General features: G+C 37.8%; 1 protein-coding gene across 17 annotated transcripts in view; it reads left to right on the top strand.

Moving 5' to 3' along the window:
• KIAA1328 (KIAA1328 ortholog) overlaps positions 1-24,030 on the top strand; it is a 425,847-nt gene that overhangs the window by 133,685 nt on the left and 268,132 nt on the right. The window contains exon 1 of one of the 17 annotated variants that reach the window (XM_086372669.1): positions 12,169-13,597. The exons of the other annotated variants lie outside the window; for them this stretch is intronic. The gene's annotated coding sequence lies outside the window, so the exon portion shown is untranslated. Of the gene's footprint in view, positions 1-12,168; positions 13,598-24,030 lie in introns of those variants that run through there. 17 annotated transcript variants of the gene reach the window in all.

The following is a 24,030-nucleotide window of genomic DNA, read 5'->3' as shown; positions in this document are numbered from 1 at the left end:
ATCTTTATGACCTGGACCATATTAGACACCTTAGTGACCACAAACATTTATAATAATCTTTTGATCTTCATTAAAAAAGTTTGCAATTTTATTCAAGTATTTCTGTAACTGACGTTTATTGTAATTACCTAACTTCTGGTCATTCAGACAGTAAAGAATCCACCTGCAATGCGGAAGATGCGGGTTTGATCCTTGGATCGGGAAGATCTCCTGGAGAAGGGAATGTTAACCCACTCCAGTATTCTTGCCTGGAGGGTCCATGGACAGAGGAGCCTGGTGGGCTACAGTCTGTGGGGTCACAAAGAGTGGGACACGATTGAGCTACTAATACTTTAACTTTCACTTTCAAAGCCCTGAAAGGGAAATTAGATTCAGCAGTGAATGTGGCAGAGTAGCCCCACAGCACATTCTGAAGCAGTTGCTCTGAGCTCAGAAACAGGAACGAAGCTGAGGTGCTCTGTCTTGTGTGAGTTTTGCCTGCAGAATTAGTAGAAGATGAAAACTGTTAATGATATTGGAACTGGTTTCAGATTCTAATTTTTAATCAGTATATAAAAATGATCAAAGTATGTTCACCCTTGGATTTTCAGGACTCCAGTATATATGTTTTATGTCTGCATTAGGTATTTTAATGCCATTTTCATTTGCCTTTTTACCTCAGAGGGACAGATGTCTAGACTTCGGTACAGAGCATCAGAAACTCAGTCAAAAATTGAGGGTACAAGAATAAGAAAGAATAATGAAGCAGGGTTTCTTTAATTTAGCCAATTTTGTTTATTTTCTAGAGTGGAGATGAAATGATGGACAAATCGAGTCTCTTCTTTGTTTTTCCAGCTTTGCAGGGTTTTCCTAATCTCTGTGTTTAAATCATTTTGTTTGCTACAGCTTTTGATTGCATGCGTGCTAAGTCACTTCAGTCGTGTCTGACTCTTTGCCACCCTGTAGACCATAGCTCGCCAGGCTTCTCTGTCCATGGGATTCTCCAGGCAAGAATACTGGAGTGGGTTGCCATGCCCTCCTCCAGGGGATCTTCCTGACCCAGGGTTTGAACCCGTCTCTTATGTCTTCTGCATTACCAAGTGGGTTCTTTACCACCATTGCCCCCTGGGAAGCCCTAGCTTTTGATTATAATCGAGTCCCATAATTACCCTTCTCTGCCACTGATATTCATGTTTCTGCCCACAAATAAGGGATCATTCCATTGCCATGATGATTAATGGTGTTGAGCACCTCTTTGTGTACTTGTTGGCCATTTGTATATCTTCTTTTGAAAAAGGTCTATTTAGGCTCTTTGCCTATTTTTTAATTTGGTTTTTTGTTGTTGTTATTGAATTTTGTTATTGAATTGTATGAGTTCTTGTGTACTTTGGATATTAACCCATTATTGAGTATGTGGTTCGTAGATATTTTCTCCTATCCCATAGGTTGCCTTTTAATTTTGTTGATGGTTTCTTTTGCTGTGCAGAAGGTTTTTAAGTCTGGTATAGCCTCACTTGTTTTTGTCTTTGGTGTCAAATCCAAAACATCATTGTCAAAACCAATGTCAGTTATCTCTGTGTTTTCTTCCAGGAGTTTTATGGTTTCAGGTCTTATAGTTAAGTCTTTAATCCATTTTGAGTTGATTTTTGTGTATGGTGTAAGATAGATAATGGTTCAGTTTGATTCTTTTGTATGTGGCTCTCCAGTGTCCCCAACACCATTCATTGAAGAAACTATCCTCTTCCCACGTATATTCTTTGTTCCTCTGTCATAAATAAACTGACCATATATTCATGGGTTTATTTTTGGACACTCTCTTCTGTTCTATTGATCTGTGCATCTTTTTTATATAAATATTTATTTTGGGCTGCACTGGGTCTTCATTGCTGCATGTGAACTCTTTCTAGTTACAGCGATTGAGGGCTACTCTCTAGTTGTGGTACATGGACTTCTCATTGTGGTGGCTTCTTTTGTTGAGAAGCACAGACTATAGAGCATGGACCACATGGTCTTAGTTGCTCCGTGGCATGTGGGATCTTAGTTCCCAGACCAGGGATTGAACTTATGTCCCCTGCATGGGTAGGCGGATTCTTAACCACTGGACCACCAGTTAAGTCCCTGTGTGTTTGGTTTTATGCCAGTACCATACTGTTGTGATTATGATACCTTTGTAATATAGTTTGAAATCAAGGAGCATGATGCCTTCAGCTTTGTTCATCTTTCTCAAGATTGTTTTGGATATTTAGGGTCTTTTGTGGTTCCATACAGATTTTATGATTGTTTTATTTCTGTGAAAAATGCCATTGAAAGTTTGATAGGGATTGCACTGAATCAACAGATTGCTTTGGGCAGTATGGACATTTTAACCATATTAATTGTTTTAGTCTATGAAATGGAATACTTTTCATTTTCTTCTTCATTTTCTTTCATCAGTGTCTTATAGTTTTCAGTATACAGACCTTTCACCTTTTTGATTAAAATCATTCCTAAGTGTTTTATTCTTTTTTCATGCTATAGTAAATGCAGTTATTTTTTCTTAATTTCTCTTTTTGATAGTTTGTTAGTGTTGTACAGAAATGCAACAGATTTCTGTATATTGATTTGGCATCACTGACTTTATGGACGTGAGTCTGAGTGAATTCCGGGAGTTGGTGATGGACAGGGAGGTCTGGCGTGCTGCAATTCATGGGGTCGCAAAGAGTCGGACACGACTGAGCGACTGAATTGAACTAAACTTTATTGAACTTATTTGTTAGTTCTTATATTTTTTTGGTGACACCTTTAGAATTTTGCTTCTTCCTTTCTGATTTGGATGCCTTTTACAGTTAGCTCTCATTATCCATGAGATAATGAGATAACTATCTGGGGGATTAGTTCCAGAATCCCTGTAGGTAACCCAGATGCTCAAGTCCCTTATATACAACAGTGTTGTATAATTGACCCTCTATTCTCAGATACAGAACCCATGTATATGGAGGGCCATCTATATTTCATTTTCTTACCTGATTGCTCTGGCTGTCATTTCCAGTGGTAATTTGTTTTTTTATTTAATAAATCAATGAAAGTAACAAGAAGGAAGCTTAGGGAAAGGAAAAGTAAATGTCATTGCAATATGATAAAGTAAATCTGTAACAACTATGTGGTTTTATTTAATATTAGTCCAAGTTAATTTTCAAAAGGCTCATCACTCTCAAAACCAGTCACAGTGATCTTAGAGACCACTTCCTGCTGGAGTCCAAGTGATTCTCACTCATCATTTCTATTTCTCTTAAAATCCAAGTAAATTTACAGCCATAGTTTTTCTAGTTCTCAGCTAGGCTCTTTGCAAACTGCAACCTGCAGGTCAAGTCCAGACTACACCCACTTTTGTTTATTAAGCTTGTTTGGAACACAGCCATGCTTATTTGGTTACGTATTTATCTGTGGCTACTTTTACACTTCAATGGCAGAGCTGTTCAGTTGCTGTAATGGCTCACAAAATATGAAATACTATCTGGACCTTTAGAAGTTTGACAAAGTTTACATGAAAATTATCCACCCTAAATGAAATCTCTAGGTCCAAACAGTCTCCTTTTTCTGTCTTAATCTGTTGTGTTTTTTATTGCCTAGCATAGTTCCTTTTGTTTTTCCTCTCTTGCTGATTCTTATGTTTAATACTGCTTATATCTGGAATTCCAACTTTTCAGTTGAAGAATTTGTACCCTTATCTTTCTGAGGAAAGCAAAACATTATAGTTCTCCTGTAAATTAGGAGGAAATTTACTTTTGTTTTACTTTTGCATTTCTGTTTATTTTTAAACTTTATTGGCTAGTCTTGTCCGCCTGAGCACACATATCTTCTTCCTTGATGCATTTTCCTCTATTCTGTTCTCCTCTTCCCTTTTCCCACTTATCCAGACTTGAAGTCACTTACTAAAAACCGCAGATTTGGAGTTTCTTTGGTATAATCCTCTCAGTTTATATTTTAAAGAAAAGGGCATCCACCTACTTGTGAATAGCTACCCAGATAACACCATCTTTGCCATTCCAAATAGCATATGACCATCTGATGCTTTATGTTATCTGGAACCATATAGTTGATTAGTTGGGTTTTTGCTTTAGTTTGGTTTGGTTTTGTTATGGACGTGTAAGAAACAGATCAAAGAAAGAGGAAAACTTCTGACTGGGAGAGAAAGAAGTCCTGGAGTTTTAATGCACAGGGTGGTGAATTTAGATAACAAAGCTGTATTATAATTATTAACTTGGCCAAGAGAATAGATCTTAGTTATTCTCACCACAAAAAAGAAATAATCATTATCTGACATGATAGAGGTGCTAACTCTCGCTATAGGCAATCATATTACAATATATGTAAACGTATCAAATTAACATTTTTGTACACATTAAATTTATACAGTGCAATATGTCACACATACTTTAGTTAAAAAATGAAAGTATGCACACACACACAGTAGAGAAAGTGGAGGCTGAGCTCTTTGCAGCCCCTTGTCCCCATGAAGGGGACAAGCCACAGACTAGCCAGGCTAGTCTGTGTCAAGTGCATACTTTATGTGCCTATTTAGATGTCAGTGGAGACAGCTGAGAGAACAGGGAACATTTTACCAGAGAATTTCTGGGTGCTTGGCACTTATTATATGGCAATATGCATATATTAATGAGTTATATACTGGTTTTTAGTAAAAATCTGTGATAAATAGCCCTATCATAGCAGATCTTATAAAGGTACCATTATTAAACCATTTCTTCTGTAGCTTGTAAGTCACTGTAACCAGGACACTCAGTTTAGTGCTTTTTTATACAATTGGGGAAGAAACATTAACTCTCTGTAGTTTTTTAAATGTTTGTCTAATGAAATATGTATGTCCCAGGCATATGACATAGCGTGAGTTGCTAGGGTTTTTATTGTACATATGCCGTTTTACACACGTAAATGAAAAAGCAGTTTTATATTTTATATATAAAAACTTATATATATATATAACATCCTGCCTTTTTAGGAATTAATATTTAGTCATATTTTATCTCATTTATCTTTTGTGGCCATTCTCTCTAATGTTATCCATTGTGATCCAAGCAGATTGTGTTGTAATAAAGTTAGAAAGACTAACAAAATAGCAGCAGGTTTCTTTTGTTTTGTAAATAAGCATTCCAGTTAATTCTGTGTAAAAGACCTATACTTTGGTGGCAGGAAAGCTGTTTTTCTTAACTCTATAGAAGTGCAAAATAGGTGGAAATGGAGCCTGGGCCTTTGTCAAAGTAGTTCACACCACTGCTTCTCAGACTGTAACGTGTACATCAGTCAGCTGTGTGGCTTGAGAAAATGCAGACTGACCCATATCTGGAGAGGGTCTCGGGATTTTCCATTTCTTAAAAGCTCTCAGTTGATTCCAGTGCAGTGGTATCAGCTGAGATACCAGATATGGTTGTCAAGGCAGAGCAGCGGCACAAATTATTTGGTATGATTAATAGGTTGAATAGGAAAAATGGCAGTGTGTGTGTGTGCGTGTATATGCATAATAAATATATGCAAAATATACATATGTATATAAAATTTTTCCCTCCTGATTTCTTAATAAAGGTTTATAACAGAGAAGAGAGGCTTTCTAACAGGAAATAGAAAAAGTGATAGAAAAAGTGAAAATAAACACATAAAACATGTTTTTAAGTTACAAAACTTAGATAATTATTTATGATTACTCTTGTCTTATACACAAATATAGTAGAGGCATGCATTTGACTATTTATGATACAGTTCTGCTAAAAGGAGACATCAGTTCAATTCAGTTCAGTCGCTCAGTTGTGTCCGACTCTTTGTGACCCCGTAAATCGCAGCACACCAAGCCTCCATGTCCATCACCAACTCCCAGAGTTCACCCAAACTCATGTCCATTGAGTCGGTGATGCCATCCAGCCATCTCATCCTCTGTCGTCCCCTTCTCCTCCTGCCCCCAATCCCTCCCAGCATCAGGGTCTTTTCCAATGAATCAACTTTATGCATGAGGTGGCCAAAGTATTGGAGTTTCAGCTTTAGCATCAGTCCTTCCAATGAACACCCAGGACTGGTCTCCTTTAGGATGGACTGGTATCTCCTTGCAGTCCAAGGGACTCACAAGAGTCTTCTCCAGCACCACATGTTCCTAAAAATCACACTGCAAAATCATGCCTCCAAAACCACACTTATGGGAAAAAAATACTTTTAGAGCCACAACACTCAAAAAGTTCATCAATGCAACCCTTTTTTATAGTTAATAAATGCATAAATATGTCTCTGTGTTAGTTACTTATTCATACCTGACTCTTTGTGACCCTATGGACTATAGCCTGCTAGGCTCCTCTGTCCGTGGAATTCTCCAGGCAAGAATACTGGACTGGGTAGTCATTCCCTTCTCCAGGGGATCATCGCGATTCAGGGATTGAACCCAGGTCTCCTGCATTACAGGCGGATTCTTTATCATCTGAGCTACCAGGGAAGCCCCAAATGCATAAATACTACAATAAATATGGCACTTTACCTTGAAAATACCTGAAGAATGCTGGTGGAAGATCCCCTGGAGGAGGGCTTAGCAGCTCACTCCAGTATTCTTGCTGGGAAAATCCCATGGACAGAGGAGCCTAGTGGACTGCAGTCCATGGGGCCACAAAGTTGACCTGACTGATACTGAGCAGCCATTGCTGGTGAAAGTGGATACTGAAAGGGACTATAGCTTCTAAGGTATGGTAAAGTGGTCAAAGAACAGTTACTGAGATGGATGGAAAGTTTTAACACTAGATGTGGGTGGGTGTGGCCATAATCCTGGGTAAACTGCCTTAGCTGGTAGATGTTTGAGGTGTGAGGCACGTTGGTGTGTTTTTGTATATTTCTAGTTGGCTGCCATTTTCTGCCTGCATCTAGCATGTCTCATGGGTGAGAGTCACCTTGTGCTCAAGTTATTTTCAAATACATAAAATGCAGTGAAACAAATTTGTGTGTTCAAAACAAGCATTAGAACTAACAGTATATAAAATTTGACACTGTTCTTGGAGAAATAAAAAACTTTTTATTTTATTGCAATTCAATTGCACAGTCACCAGGGGGAGTAGTAGGTTCACATTTCGCAGCAGCACTGACCAGTGCTTTTCTTAGTTTTGCAGCTGCACATATGGTAGATTATTATCATTTTATGGTTACAGTTATAAGCAATTTGGTAGAAAACGACAGCTAAATTATGCAGTGTTACTTTTATTTGTTTTAATTTTGTAATCTAAATATATATATTTTTTAATGAGGAAACAAAAGGCAGAATAATTTTTAGTACTAGGAGTAACCCTTCCTGTGTCTTAGTCGTGTGCCACCCAGTGGAGCTAGCATTTCGTTTTTAACAGATTTCTTGTATATGATAGCAAGTGAAGCATATAGCTGAGAGGTTATGTTTGTATTCTGGGGCGTGAATGTTTTCAGCAACATTATCATAACTCTTACTGCTTATTAAAAAGGAGATTTTGCTGGCAGTTGGATTGAAAAATACATAAATTAAAAAATCCTCTACCATCTCCTAGAGCTAGAACAGTCTCAGATTTTATTCCAGGAGCCATCTCTAGAAATGATGCCAAAGCACATGCACTTCCCTGAGCCCCATCAGAATTTGATGCTACTTGGAGTGCCTGCTGGTTACAGGCATCGTGGCCCATCTGCATCTATACATACTGCCCTTTTTTTAATTGAAGGCATGTGCCAGACAAAAGATGTGCAGAGTGCCTCCCTTGGTTGTTTGGGACTTGTATATGCAAAGGGAATGTCAGATAATCGACACCTTAACACCTGTGTTAAAGTCCAGAGTGGAGAGTCATTGCTTTTAAGTCATTTCAAAACAGTTGTTGCACAAATGGTGTAGATGGCCCTAGAAAACAATTCGTTTGGGGGTTATGAAACTGAATATTACTGTCATCTTATTGATACTAGTTGTTAATAAAGAAGAAATTTTATATTGATGGATAACATAGTCCTTAATTTTATTCAATGTGATTTCTTTTTGTTGTCTACGGTACCCTAACTTACTTCATTTGCAGTATAGCATATGTCATTTTGGATTCATTTCAAAGTGTAATCAAGTCAGGAACTGATTATACAATATTATTGTTTAGTAAATTTCATGTTTCCTTCACATAAAACTGGTATGTATTAGCATTTTAAAATAAAAAGTGACATCATTCAACAGCATTGTGGTGGTGCTCTGAGTGATAGTAGGATGCAAACTCTTGGAACGTATTAACTTCAATTATTTAAATGTAAAAACTCAGCATTATGATTTGAAAATATTAAAAATGATTTGAGAAATTAGAGGTTTAACAATTATCTTACTTACATTTTATAAAACATATAGGGTCAAATATGTGCATGTACTCTACGGTTATAGAACCTTAGTCACTTTGCTGGACTAGTTGAAAAACAGAAACTTGGGGATCACCAGCATATATATTGAATTTGAGCTTTGGTATTATATAAGGTCATGGGAAGAGGTAGTGAATAGGTTCTAGGGCATTATCTTAGGGAATATTTGCATTTAATGGGGGTAAAGTAAGAGCCAGTCAGTGAAAGAGATTTTAAAAGGAGTAACTGATAAAGAAAAAGCTGAATGGGTCAGTAACTCAAGAGACCAGAAGAGGGAAGAAGTGGCCAGCAAGGAAGATAAAATCAGGCTGCTATGACTGTTGTTGTTGTTCAGTTGCTAAGTCATGTCTGACTCTCTGCGACCCCATGGACTGCAGCACGCCAGATTCCTCTGTCCTCCACTGTTTCCTGGAGTTTGCTCAAATTCATGTCCATTGAGTCATTTTTATATTTAACAATTAATAAATTAGAGGATATTTGTCAAGAACACAGTATAAATAAAATGATAGGACAGGAAAAACATGGTTTTAGGCCAGAATTGAAATGGACATAAGAATTAGAGATAATGATCATGGATTAATTTTTTAGTGTTTTGGTAATGGTAATCGGCTCCTCAGGAAGAAAGTTTTATGTGAGGAGGGAATTTCTTAGGACGCACTTAGTTGAAGGCTTATGAGAGGGAGCCCAAATCTGTTGAGATCATGAGAAAGATAGTATAATTAATAGAACCTGAATCATATAGAAGAGGGTGCAGTTAGAAATACAGGTGGAGAAGTTTGTCTTAGAAAGCATTCCTTCATTCACTCATTCATTCAACACTTATTGAATGCGAAGACATGAGGGGATGAGATATTGAGATGGAAGCTGGGAGTGTTTAACAAGGTCATGCTGGCCATCTGCCTTTTCAGTGAAACAGGATGTACTTAAAAATGAGTAAATTGATTGCTTGTAGATGCATTTGCTTAAGGTATTACCATTCCATTGTGAGTCTTTTTAAATCCACATCAGACAGTGTTATAATTTGTGTTTCAACTGTCAAACATAATTGAGAAAATTTAAGAGGAGAAAGGAAAGTCTGTTTATCCATATTTGTATTCTTTCTGTTCTTCCTTCTTGATGTTCCAAAATTCTTTCCTACTTAGAGAATCTGTAGCCACTCTTTTAGAATAGATATAAATTGTCTTAGCTGTCTTTCATCTGAGAATTTCTTAATTTCGCCTGCATTTCTGAAGGAAATTTTTGTTGGACACAGAATTCTGAGGTGGGTAGTTCTTCTCTTTCAGCACTTGAAAAATGGGCCACTTCCTTCTGGCCTTCATGTTTTATGATGAAAATCAACTGTCATTCAGTTTTTCCTTTAAATGAAGTTGCTTCTCTCTTGCTTTTAAGATTTTTCTTTGTCTTTAGTTTTCAAAAGTTTGATTATACTATGTCTTGGCATGGATTTTGGGGAGTTTATCTGGTTTGGGGTTTGCTTGACTTCTTGACTGTAGGTTTACAGTTCTTGCCACATTTGGGGAATTTTCAGGTGTCAGTTCTTCATATATTTTTTCCAGCTCCACCCTCTTTCTGATCTCTTTCCAGGACCCAGTGACAGGAATGCTGGATCTTTTACTATAGTCTCTCAGATTCCTGAGGCTCTGCTCATTTTCTTTTTCTGATTGTTTTCTCTTTGATATTCAAATTGGGTAAGGTATTGGTTAAGGTATTGGTTAAGGTATTGTTCTGACTTAAGCTTCACTAATTCTCTCCTGTGTCCACTCCTTTCTCTTGTTGAGCCCATCCAGGAATCTTTTTGTTCTGGATTTTATATTTTTCAGTTCTTAAATTTCCATTTGATTGTTCTTTATATTTTCTGTTTCTGTACTGAGACTTTTTTCATTTGTTTTAAGCATGCTTGTAATTGCTTGTTGAAGCATTTCATGATTGCACTTTTAAAATCTGTATCATTTCAGTACCGGCATCTGTTGATTGTCTTTTCTATCAGGTTTAGATTATCCAGGTTTTTGGTATTACAAATGATTTTTAACTGTGTTCCAGACATTTTGGATAGGTATTATGTTGTGGTGTTATTTATATGATCTCTTTTAGCAGACTTTTTCTGACATCACAGCAGTGGTGAAACAGGAGACTCCACCTCATAACTTTTAGGTGAAAGTGGAAGTTCACGATCTCTATTCAGCCTCTCCAGGGTGAGGTGGGCACTTAATTACTGCTGAGTAAGGGATAGAAGTTCAGCACTGTACTAGCGCTCTGCTGATACCACCCTAGCTGTGGACAGCAGCTTCCCAATTGGCCTCCACTGTTATCGCTGATATGTCACGAAATTCTTGGCTTTGCATTCAGCTTCCTCTGACATCACCCCAGCTGGGAGGGATATCTCATTAAAGGTAGATGGGAGTGGAACTTCAAGCCAAGAGATCTCTGTTAATAATCATGAGGGTGAAGAAGTTGGGGAGGGAGTCATTAACGTCAGTCTTCCCCATTCAGTCTTTTCTGACCCTTCTCCAGCAGAGAGGGGTTGGGGAGTAGAGGGAGTAGAAGTCTGAGCTCCTCACGGAGCCTTTGCTGATGGAGGTGGTGGTGGCATTGCAGTCATTTATGTGATGTTTGGCTCAAGTCAGGCAGTTCTTATCTAAAAGCCTTTAATTTTACTAGGTTCCCACCCACCCCCACCCCCCAATTTTTTTTTTTTTGGCTGATGAAAGTAAGCTCCTCTTGGATTTTCTTTTTGTCAGTGGCAGTTGGGATTTCTGAATTGTTTTCTACAACACAGTCCCAGATATACAAAGTAAAAACAAAACTAGGCAACTCTCCTCTGTGTTGTTCCCCAGGTTCTGAGGCTTTGAGCCAGTCTACCATCTCTCCATCTTTTAGAGTCTCCTCCAGTGTTCTTGCCTGGAGAATCCCAGGGACGGGGGAGCCTGGTGGGCTGCTCTCTATGGAGTCGCACAGAGTTGGACATGACTGAAGTGACTTAGTAGTAGTAGTATGTTTATATTGTATATCATGACCACACTTTTAACTATGCGTAATGAGACAAATCGGAGAAGGCAATGGCACCCCCACTCCAGTACTCTTACCTGGAAAATCCCATGGATGGAGGAGCCTGGTAGGCTGCAGTCCATGGGGTCGCTGAGGGTCGGACATGACTGAGCAACTTCACTTTCACTTTCACTTTCATGCATTGGAGAAGGAAATGGCAACCCACTCCAGTGTTCTTGCCTGGAGAATCCCAGGGATGGTGGAGCCTGGTGGGCTGCCATCTATGGGGTTGCACAGAGTTGGACACGACTGAAGTGACTTAGCAGCAGCAGCAGCAGCAGCAATGAGACAAATAGGGTAAATTATGCTTACTTCATCTTGTCTGGAATTAGAAATCCCATTGTACTTAACTTTAATTTTACTCTTAAAAAATGTTTTTTCTGGCTATGTACATTGACTTAATTTTCTGAACATATCCTGTTATATTTTGATGCTTTGTGTCCGTACATGCTAAGTTGCTTCAGTCATATGCAACTCTGCGATACTATGACCATAGCCCGCCAGGCTCCTCTGTGCATGGGATTCTCCAGGCAAGAATACTGGAGTGGGTTGCCATGGTCTCCTCCAGGGGATCTTCCTGACCCAGGGATCGAACCCATGTCTCTTATGCCTCCTGCATTGCAGGCAGGTTCTTTACCACTAGCACCACCTGGGAAGCCCATTTAGATGCTTTACCTTTGTCCATAAGATGGTATATTCCCTTCCAGTGCAGACATGGGTGAATTGATTTATCTAAGACTGATTTTTAAAAAATAAAAAATCACTACTAGACGGACTGAATATATAAAGCTTCTGCCTCCTAGTGGAATTGCTTAAAATAGTCAAAGAATAGAATAGAAATCATTGGCTCTTCAGCTCATTACTTTTGAATTTTATAGTAGATTAGTTCTCTGTTGTTAAGCATATGTAGATAAAATCCTAGGTCTCAGGGATTGTTCTTTTAAATGTGTCCTCTTGTATTAATGTATTTAGTGGTCAATATTGTTTAAAAACAGTAAATCAGAAACTTGACTCCTTGATTTTATTGACACTGTAAAACTTTTCTCCTTGAATATTTTGGACTATTTCTCTATATCTTCTTGAATGGAGGGTCAAGAAGATAATCTGGTTCTTTACCAGTTTTTAAAATGCCATTCTGCTAAACAGTTCACATAAGCTCAATTATATTAGGAACCAGTGAATTGAAGTTGTTCATAAAACGCTTTATTACCCTGAGTCTTTGCAGCATTTGCTGGGTTTAGATAATAAACCTGCACATAGAAGTTACTTAATTTTTCTCTGTGCAATAATTTACATTTGTGAGCAGTATCCCTAGTCATTTTCAAAGAGGGAAGAAATGAGATATTCCTACTACTTTTTCCAGTTTAACCTTAAAATGTTAGATATGATTCCATTCTATAAGAACTCTCCTTTTTTACTCTAGTCATGAATAGTATTACTATTTTATGGAAATCATTTGATTTTTACTTTGAGTTATTGTATTAGTCATATTTTCATACTGCATTAAAAAGTGCTTGCATCTTTGGTGAGGGTGCCTGTCCCCAAGGCCATAGCTAATGGTCTACAATGTTAAACTGAATTCAGAAGTTATACTGCAGACTTAAGGCTTAAAAATGAGGATGGATATCTGTTTGAAAGTAGAAGAGACAACATGTGTTGTTCATTTTTTTCCTGTGGACTTTCCTCCAATATAAATTCTCAATCCCTACAGGTAATACTTGCTAATTGTTATTACTTCAGTAGTCAGCCACAGTAGAAAAGTATTTCTATATACTTTTTTCCCAAAATAAAAGTGAAAGTGTTAGTTGCACAGCTATGTCCGACTCTTTACGATCCCATGGACTGTACCCTGCCAAGTTCCTCTGTCTGTGGGATTTCCCAGGCAAGAATACTGGAACAATTGACCAAAAAGAGAAAAAGCATCATGTTGTAAGGGTAGATTAAAGAGAAGAAGCACAGGAAGTTTAATAATGTATTACACTTCAACGTAAAGAAGGAGGCTGGGAGGGTCTTGGAGATGATATGCGCAGTGTGGTCCCTGGACCAGCGCTTAGCATCCCTCAGAAGCTTATTAGAAATGTAGAACCTTAGGCCTTACCTCACATCTTCTGAATCAGTATCTGCTTTCTAACAAGATTCACAGGTGATTCCTGTGTACGATACTTTAATCCAAACCACAGCTCACTGACAGAGTGACTAACCTTGGGTAAGTGTTTAGCCATTCTGGGCTGCAAATTTATTGGTAAAATAAGACTAATAATAGTACTTTGTTTTTTGTCTTTTGATGATGGTTAAATATGATAATTTCTTTAAAGCACTTAGAAGTGTCCCACACCCCAGCAGAGGTTATACTGAGGTATCAGTTTTTCTTTTACCAACAAATCTGTTTTCATTTGCAAAAATTGTCAGTGAGTGCCAAACTAGATATGTAAGTTGGACCTCAGTGTTTATCTCGGGAAATGTCTTCAGATATTCTAATTCAGTATCTGTTTCTGGTTGTAAGCATTTAATTGTGCAATAGGTGTTGGTGGTCTGTCTGACTCTTATAAAAGAACTCTAATAAGGAACTGAAAAAGGGAGAGATGACAAGCACAAGGCTGATAAGAGCTGGAAGATGAACTGTATAAGGGAAGCATAATGCCCCTGGATTACTTAGTGTGGAAAAAAAGATTTAAGGGACCTCTTATAGTCATTTTACATTTCCACTCAGAAATGGATGATCTTACACAGCAGCATAAATAGTTCAAGCAGACAAATAAAGACATATGAAGAGAGAGAGGTGTGTCATATATATTGATGTTGATAGTTCATGAAGGGTTTTAATTTAATGATAAGAACAAAACTCCTCTTCTTGAAGGTAGGGAGCACAATGAGATGACTTCTTTCTGAGGTGCTTTTAGCCTATTCACTTCAGTCTAGGGAGCTTAGTGTGCAAATTCTTTTCAGTGGTCTGTGTTGTCAGGAATTTACCCCTTTGGAAATTTGAAATGTTCAAGTGTTCATCATTGTTACCATAGTTTGCCTTATAAAGTAGCTTCTGGTGAGGGGAGGGGGTGTGATAACAACCTTTTTTTCTTCGGTTCTAGGCTGGCTCCTGTAACTCAAGAAAGGTTGTATTGATTTAAAGCAGCCTTACAAATGGCTGCTTTAAATACTTATCCTGCAGGTCTAGTTGCAACATGGGACCTTTACACAAAATCTATGTTTTAAGCAGGTTAGAAACTAGATAAAATGCGTGACTTTCACTAGAAATGCTTTTGCAACCTTGTCTTTAACATTTACCATGATTTCTTGAAAAGACATGTATCCTTAGAGTATTATGTGGAAAGGAAACTGGTATTAAGAAATTAAAATTCTAAGCAATCTAGTACACTGATAGCCTGCTTTTTAAGGTATCTGCATATGAACTTTTAAATAAGCATACTTAGCTTTAAAGTTGGAGAAATAAATTTTGGGTCTTCATTTACGTAGCTGATTTTCTAAAAAACCTCAGAGTTCAGTGATCTGAGCAAAGACATGATGTAGAGCTTTACTCTTAGTTCCAAGTCTGTCTCTGCCCCATTTTCTGTGACTGCAAGAAATAAGGTAAAGACTGTAATGCTACGAAAACTCGCATAAAGCTAGTTATTAATATATACTCTAATTAGATATCTTTCAGTGGCTTGTGTTTTTCAAACAGAACAAGTAGAGTTCAGAAGAAAATGGGTGAGGCGTTTGACTCTTTTTTCCTTTGTAAGTGTCCATAATATCAAGTTTTCCCCTGTTTGATTTGGAGATTTATTTCCCTTCCTAACAGGTTACTCTTGTCAGGAAATTGAAAAACACTGTGGCTATGCACCTAATTTGCCATGAATTTCTCTTTTAATTAGATGGAAAATTTCAGACTTGTATCAGTGGGTTGTACCCCAGTACAGATCACAGTTTAATAAAAGGGTATCAACATTCATATGAAATTTTTGTCTAGCTCTGTTAGTCAGTGCATCTTGGTATCGGTTTTTCTTTTACCAACAAATCTGTTTTCATTTGCAAAAATTGTCATTGACTGCCAAACTAGATATATAATTTGGACTTCAGTGTTTATCTCAGGAAATGTGCCCCTTTTTTTGAAAAGGGAAATAAGGTAGTGATTGTAGAGTGAGAAATATAACATGATCAGAAACCATATTTGCTTCAAGATAGGAAAGTCTTGTGATGTCAGAACAATTTAAAGTTTTTAATAAATTTGTATTTTTAGGCGTCTTCTTGGCTACAGACCACACAGCGTGTCTTTGGTTTGTTTTGATTCCGGATCCAAACCTCACATGAAATTGAGGCCCTCCTTTACTCCTTTACTTTTATGCCTTTATTCATTCCTGTATCATTTTAAAAATGACTGCTATGTACTAAAGAGATAGCAAGCTTAATATACTATGATTTCAGAAACACACAGGCCACTTCAACTGATAGTAATATAATCATATAGTTTTAACTGTATCTATTTACTATAATAAAAGTACTTAACTCTGCCTGAAGTTCAAAGTTAGGAGGAAAAGGTGACATAAAGCTAAGTTTGAAAGGATAAGGAGGAATTTCATAGACTTGGGATCAGGCAAAACATTTTAAGCAGAATATACAGTATGTGCTGTCTTTATATAATAAGTAGTATGTTGGGGTACAGAATGAAGGGAGTCCCTGCCGTAGTGAAGATCTTTGAGTTCTAGATTCCCTTGAAAGCTTGTGACTAATGGATGGCACAAGGTGACTCTGAGTAAAAACAGCTCTTTCTTTCCAGGATCTTCTCTCTAAAGTGAAATAGAATCTATCAAAACAGTAGGGGAAGTTGTGAACAAACTTGTATTCTGGCGAGAGTCACTGTAGCTGCCTTAACGTCATCTTCAACTGGTGTGGCCCTTGCAGCACTGAGCCCAGTTGACACATCTTTTTATCAGTTCCTCTTCTCTGCCTGCCCTTTACATGTAGTTGTTACATTGGCCCTCTTCTCTTAATTTAAACATTTCTTTCTCCAAAAGGGTTTTCCTCATTCCTCAGTCATTTGGGTCCCCTTAGGAAGTACTTGCATTAACAAGAACATTAATGTTCTTGCTGTTGCTTTCATTATTTGTTATCTTAAGTATGTGCTTGCTTACCTGCCCTCCTTGCTGGATAACAAGCTCCCTGCAGAAGACAGTGTTGGTCTTGTTCATCATTTTATGTCTAGTACCTGGCACAGTCTGGGTTATTAATGTACTCAGTAAATATTATTCAATAAATATTTATTGAGCACCTATTATGTAGGCTAAGGAATTCAGCAGTAAACAAAACAAGTATTCCTGCCCTCATGATACTTATTTGTTGAATGAAAGAAAGAACGAACAAGCAAACAAAACTGAATACTTTCCTAGACAGTGTTAAACATTCTCATGTCTTTGGCCACCGCATACAAAATGATTAACTCCCAAATCTCTATTTATGCTGAGACCTCTTCTCTGAATTCCAGGCCCAGGGCTTCAAGTGTCCCAATTGGCCATCTCAGTGAATTGCTCCCCAAGCATCTCCAACTCAGTGTGTCTAAAGCTCCACCCCTTCCCCCATACCTTTTGTTTGTTCTTCATTCCCTATCTTGGAAAATGGAAATGTGCATCACACAACTTTCTACTCAATTCATAAGCTGATTTCGTCTTAAATCAGCCAAAGCCGCCCCCGCCCCCGGTTTCCTACCATTATTACTTCAACTCGGACCCCTCTCATCTCTTCCTTTATACTGTTGTAGCCAATTCTAACTGGTTGCCTTCATTCCATCTTCAAGCCCTCCAGTCCGCCCTTCACATTCCTACTAAAGGGATATTTGCAACATACAAATTGGTTGTAAGATATCAATGGGTTCCACAAAAATAAAATTCAAACAACTTAGTAAAACGTTCAAGATCTGGCCCCTGTTTGTCTCTGCAGCCTCTTCACTCATTCTCCTTACTCTCAACCAGTCAACCACCCATGCCATCATATTTGCAGTTCCCTTAACGTGCAAATCGGTTTCATTTCTCTGTCCTTTGCTCCGGATGACCCTTCAGCCAAGGGTACTCTCCTTCCTTCCTACCCAGTGCATCTGTAAACTCCTTTTCCAGGATTCACTTCATTTAATATACTATAAAAACAAAAAGAACACAGAGAAGTTTTTTTTTTTTTACAACTCTTTATCATGACAGTTTTCAAATATATCAGTTCAGTTCAGTTCAGTTGCTCAGTTGTATTTGACTCTTTGCAACCCCATGGACTACAGCATGCCAGGCTTCCCTGTCCATCACCAACTCGTTGAGCCTGCTCAAACTCATGTCCATGGCATCGTCGAGTCGGTAATGCTGTCCAACCATCACATCCTTTGTCACCCCCTTCTCCTCCTGCCCTCAGTATTTCACAGCATCAGGGTCTTTTCCAGTGAGTCAGTTCTTCACATCAGGTAGCCAAAGTATTGGAGCTTCAGCATCAGTCCTCCCAATGAATATTCAGGACTGATTTCCTTTAGGATTGACCGGTTGGATCTCCTTGCAGTCCAAGGGACTCCTAAGAGTCTTCTCCAACAGCACAGCGCTCAGCCTTCTTAATGGTCCAACTCTCAATACACGACTACCAGAAAAACCATCAGTTCAGTTCAGTCGCTCAGTTGTGTCCAACTTTTTGCAACTCCATGAACCACAGCACGCCAGGCCTCCTTGACCATCACCAACTGCTGGAGTCTACCCAGACCTATGTCCATTGAGTTGGTGATGCCATCCAACCATCTCATCCTCTGTTGTCCCCTTCTCCTGCCTTCAATCTTTCCCAGCATCAGGGTCTTTTCAAATGAGTCAGCTCTTCGCAGCAGGTGGCCAGAGTATTGGAGTTTCAGCTTCAACATCAGTCCTTCCAATGAACACCCAGGACTGATCTCCTTGAAGATGGATTGGTTGGATCTCCTTGCAGTCCAAGGGACTCTCAAGAGTCTTCTCCAACACCACAGTTCAAAAACATCAATTCTTCAGTGCTCAACTTTCTTTATAGTCCAACTCTCACATCCATACATGACCACTGGAAAAACCATAGCCTTGACTAGATGGACCTTTGTTGACAAAGTAATGTCTCTGCTTTTTAATATGCTATCTAGGTTAGTCATAGCTTTCCTTCAAAGGAGTAAGCATGTTTTAATTTCATGCTGCAATCTCCATCTACAGTGATTTTGGAGCCCAGAAAAATAAAGTCAGCCACTGTTTCCACATCTCTTTGCCATGAAGTGATGGAACTGGATACCGTGATCTTAATTTTCTGAATGTTGAGCTTTAAGCCAACTTTTTCACTCTCCTCTTTCACTTTCATCAAGAGGCTCTTTAGTTCTTCTTCACTTGCTGCCATAATGGACCTCTGTCAGCAAAATAATATCTCTGTTGGCAAAGTAATGTCTCTGCTTTTTAATATGCTGTCTAGGTTTGTCATAGCTTTAAAGCTATGGAGCAATCTGCCATGCTTCCAGTTTTCCTCCTTTTATTTGTGATGAAGTAATGTGATCAGATGCCATAATCTTAGTTTTTTGAATGTTTTAAGTTTTAAGCCAGCTTTTTCACTCCTCTTTCACTTTCATTGAGAGACTCTTTAGTTCCTTTTCACTTTCTGCCATAAGGGTGGTGTTATCTGCATTTCTTCTAAAGGATTCTTGCCCACATTAGTAGAGATGATGTTCACCTGAATTAAATTCACCCATTCTGGTCCATTTTAGTTTGCTGATTCCTAAAATGACGATGTTCACTCTTGCCATCTCCTGTTTGACCACTTCCAGTTTACTTTGCTTGATTCATGGCCCTAACATTCCAGGCTCCTATGCAATATTGTTTTTTGCAGCATTGGACTTTACATCACCAGTCATATCCACAGCTGGGTGTTGTTTTCACTTTGGCTCCATCTCTTCATTGTTTCTGGAGTTATTTCTCCACTCTTCCTCAGTAGCATGTTGGGCACCTACCAACCTATTTCAAATATATAGAAAGGTTAACAAACTCGTGCAACGAACCACCCTATACCTGCTCCCTAGATTCCACACTTGTTGACATTTTGCTCTTTTTGCTTTGTCTCCTCATATATATGTTTATATATGTATATATATACATGCACACAAATCTATGTACATATTTAGGTTTTAGTTCTATTATAAATTTATATAAATAAATTTACTTACAGATATAAAATTTATTTTGCGCTTTTTCTTCCCTAAAGTGGCAGCTGTTATATGTCACCCTAAATATTTCACACTCATAAGAATAATATTTCTCTTTATAAACCATATTATAAACCACCTAAGAAAATAAGCAGTAATTCTATAATAACTTTTCCTGAGTCTATATTCCAATTCTCCTAGTTGTCCCAAGAATGTCTCATAGCTATTTCTCTTCCTGAGCCAAAATTCAGTCTGACTGATGGGTTGTATTTGGTTGTGTCTTTGATCTCTTAATCTGGAATAGTCCTACCCTCTTTCTTCCACATAACGTAACTTTTTGAAGAGTTCAAGTGCTTTGCAAAATCTCCCACATTATGGATTTGTCTGATGCGTGTGATGCGTGTGGTGTAACTTATCCCTTTGTTTCTTTCAATTCCTGTTAAATGGGAGTTAGATTTCAGATTTGGTTGGGTTCAAGTAAAGCATACTTGGCAAAAATATTTCTTAGGTGATGTTGCCTGGTTCAGACACTAGGAAGTACATAATTTCTGCTTGTTTCACTACTAGTAATCCTAAATTAATTTACTTTGTTTAGATGATGACTACCAAATTTTACCATTTAAGGGTCATTTTCTTCTTTGCTGTAAATAATTAATCTTAACACCATATGAATTTCTTATTTATTAACCTTTTACCTACTGATTTTAGTATCAACTAATGAGCCTCACCTGAATTAGTTATTACATTGGGGATTACAAAATGGTGATTTTTAAAATTTGACCATTCCTCCTATATAATTAGCATTTTTCTATAAAGAAGGACTTTAATTTTTTCCCCTTTCACTCTTTTCTTCTTTTGTGAAGTACCACAATAGACTGGTGGATTTTTGTAAACTTAATTTGCTATTAATGAGTCATTCTTTTTGATGCTCAATTTATCCCAAATTTGGCCAAAAAGCCCCAGCTGAGAGGGACTGAGAGTTCCCTTTAGATCTGCTGCTATTTCTTTGATATGCCCTCATCTATTTGTTTTAAACACTTTCTTGCATTAGAATAAGAGTTTAGGATCACTTTGTACTTTCCCTGTCCCAGCCATTGAAATCAGCCTTTTTTCTAGGGAGTCTTGGTTCCCTAAAAAGGAGTTGTTTAAATATATATATATATTTTTTTTTTTTTTTTCCTGTTTTGTCCTCTCCCGGAGACCTTTTTTCATTTCATTTTGTATTAGATCAGGAATTACATGGTAAACCACCAGATTCAGGTGTCCTAGACCTCTGAGGCAAGGGTGGGATGGGGTAATGGGAGTGGTCTCCACTGCGCCAGAGAATGCTTCCAGTTTGAGACAGTTAGTTGCTTAGGCAACATGCTAGTAGCACATGCTGTCTTCTGTTCCTTCTCCTTCCACCCTTGATTTTTCTCTCACAGAGTTTTTTAATCTTTCATCTCCCTATTCATTCTGCCTCAATCTCTAGTTTTAGTATTTTTCTATATAATGCATTTTGGGGTTAAAGGTTTTAAGCTTTGCAAAATCACCATTTCCAGCAGCTGTTTTAGCAAATTAATTTGATGTTTAGGTTTAGATATGATAGTGCTTAATATTAATTTATTTTTCTGTTGGGAAGCTTTATTTCTCTAATGAGATCATGAGGACTGCTGTTTCTCTCAGTTCTTGAATCACAGTTGAGCAGACCTGCAGTGCTGGGTTCACATCGTGGTTGGTGCACACCTTCCCTTAGGTTGAATTCATCCATCTGTTGCATTCTGCCCCGTCTGTTGGCCAGGACTGAGTTAAATATGTCTTCTTTCTCAGTATCTCCCATCCCCCCACCATCAGTTAAGAAGGCATTTTACCCACATTTTCCTCACATAAATCTCTCACTACAGATGGAGGATTGTAGTCTCATTGTGCTAGGGAGGAAGGAAAATTACTGTTTTGCATGTACATATATTTTGGATTTTACAGGAAAGGGGAGGGCATTTCAAAATCGTTGAATCAATACAGATATAAAAAATTGATAAAGTTAGGACTGCCTGTTTTATATTCTGCCACATAGCATGTATTTAAATGAATTTGCCTATAATTTGCCTTCAAATGCTGACATTTAACTCTTAAGCTGTATAATTGTGCTAACTTTTTCATGAATAAAATTCATATTCTGTGTCCAGGCTAATATGTTCATCTACTGTAAACATTATTGCTTATGGTAACAGCCAGAATAAAAAATTCTTTTTATATACATCATATAGCTGGCAGAGACTCTTGGGACCGCCACAAATCATTCCTGTCTTTTTGAGATTAAGAAAAAGCATGGGAATGTAAAACCAACCTGGTTTGATATAGATTGAGAGGATATTAGCTTATTTAGACCACTGTACATTGTTCGTTGTTGTTTTTTAAGATGTTGAGTGTTAAATCTTCTCCTGTTTAATATATTCTTTAGCTTAGTAACCAGCCTTTCATTATGAACCAGCTCGTATCCTACAAGTCATCTCCGGCTCCTTTTTTGTTAAAGGTTAATAATGAGAATAATGAAGCAATTGGTTATTTATGCAGTCAGGATTGGCAAAAGTTATTAGAATAGGAATCTGCCCAGGAGCAATGATTAGGTTATGAAAATGTTAAGAAGAATACTGAAGCCAGTCACCATTTTTGACATTTAAGAAATACTATTCCCACCCTTAATCATGATGGCCTGTTATAAAGGTATTTATATAGACTAATCTCATTGGACAGTAATTTTATACCAATAGCATTCATAATTAGGTGTTGAGGGGAGACTCTGAAATGATCTGAGAGAAAAATGGGCCTGGGTAAGGAATTACCACAATGAGAAGTATAGAACAGAGAACTCACCCTTGAATAGAATTACCTGTCTCCCAGACACCTGATCTGTGCAGTCTGAGCATATTCTTCTTGAGTATTTTGCAAATTTGCGAAGCTGTGGGAGAGGGTAACCCCAAGTTAGGTTGCCGTGTTCTACATGCTAGACTGTAAAACACGTAGGGAAGTATATGGGAATAAAATTTTCTGCTGTTGCTTTTATTAATGAAATATTGACTTAAATGACATGCAAAACCAAAGAGAGCCAAATCTAATTATAATCTTATGTTTAGTATAGTTAGAACTTTCTATGTAAATTAGGCAGTCATTGCTTTGATCAAAACAGTTTCATCACTTCTACTCTGAATTTTTGTTAACAGCTTTATTGAGATATAATTCACATACAGTAAAAATCACCTGTTTGCAGTAACCACTGTTTGCAGTGGTTCGAGTATATTCCCAAAGGTGTGCAAAGACAAGCATCTAATTCCAAATCATGTTCATTACCTACCCCACAAAACTCATACCCATCAGCAATTGCTTCCTGTTTTCCTCCTCCATCTTTTGGTAACCACTAATATACTTTCTATCTATATGGGATTGCCTCTTATGGACATTTATCTCCCTGCCCTTTAACTCATATAATGAATATTTCAGAAAATTGGAGAAGGGGTCAGGAAATGAACATGGATAAGTATAACGCTTATTTGTGACCTGGTATACTTAAATTGGTAAAGAATCTGCCTGCCAATGCCGGGGGCAAGAGACATGCATTTGATCCCTGGATCTGGAAGATCCCCTGGAGTAGGAAATGGCAACCCACTCCTGTATTCTTGCCTGGAAAATTCTATAGACAGAGGAGTCTGGCGGGCTTCAGTCCATGGGGTCGGGTCAACATGACTGAGTGACTTAGCACACACAAAAACACACACATACTTGGAATTAAGTTTTCTTTTCCCTGGCCCTGGCTCACTGGAAGACCTATTTTAAACAACAACAGTAGCATGCATAGAATATGTAGCCTTTTGTGTCTTAACTTCTTTAGCATATTAATGTATTCAGGGTTCATTCATACAGTAGCATGTAGTGATACTTTGTTTCTTTTATGATTGAAAAATATTTCATTTTATAGGTATACCACATTTTGTTTATCCATTTATCACTTGATAGACATTTGAGTTGTTTTCACTTTTTCACTGTTATGAATAATGCCACTTTGAATATGCATATACAAGTTTTTGATGTGAACCTATATTTTCAGTTCTCTTGGAGAATTGGAGTGGAATTGCTGAGTCTTACGGAAACACTGTGTCTAATTTTTTGAGACACTGCTAAATTATTTTCCAAAGCAGCAGCTTTTTACATTCCCCTCAGCTGTGTAGGAGGGTTCTGATTTCATCATATTCTTGCCAGCACTTGTTATTGTCAGTCTTTTTGATGATAGCCATCCTAGCAAATGCAAAGTGGTATCTCAGTATGGTTTTGATTGGCATTTCCTAGTGGTTAATGGCTAATAATGTAAAGCATCTTCGCTTACACTGCTTAGACATTTGTATATTTTCTTTGAGGAAATGTCAAAGTCCGTTGCCCATTTTTAATTAGGTGATAGTTTTTTATTGTTGAGTTATGTAACGCCTTCATGGGCTTCCCTGGTGGCACTA

The sequence above is a fragment of the Bos grunniens genome, chromosome 24 (assembly GCF_055505025.1).
Source record: "Bos grunniens cultivar Pamir isolate PY7600 chromosome 24, Bosgru_T2T1.0, whole genome shotgun sequence".
Classification (NCBI taxonomy): Eukaryota; Metazoa; Chordata; class Mammalia; order Artiodactyla; family Bovidae; genus Bos; species Bos grunniens.
This window is presented reverse-complemented; position numbering and strand designations above follow the sequence as displayed.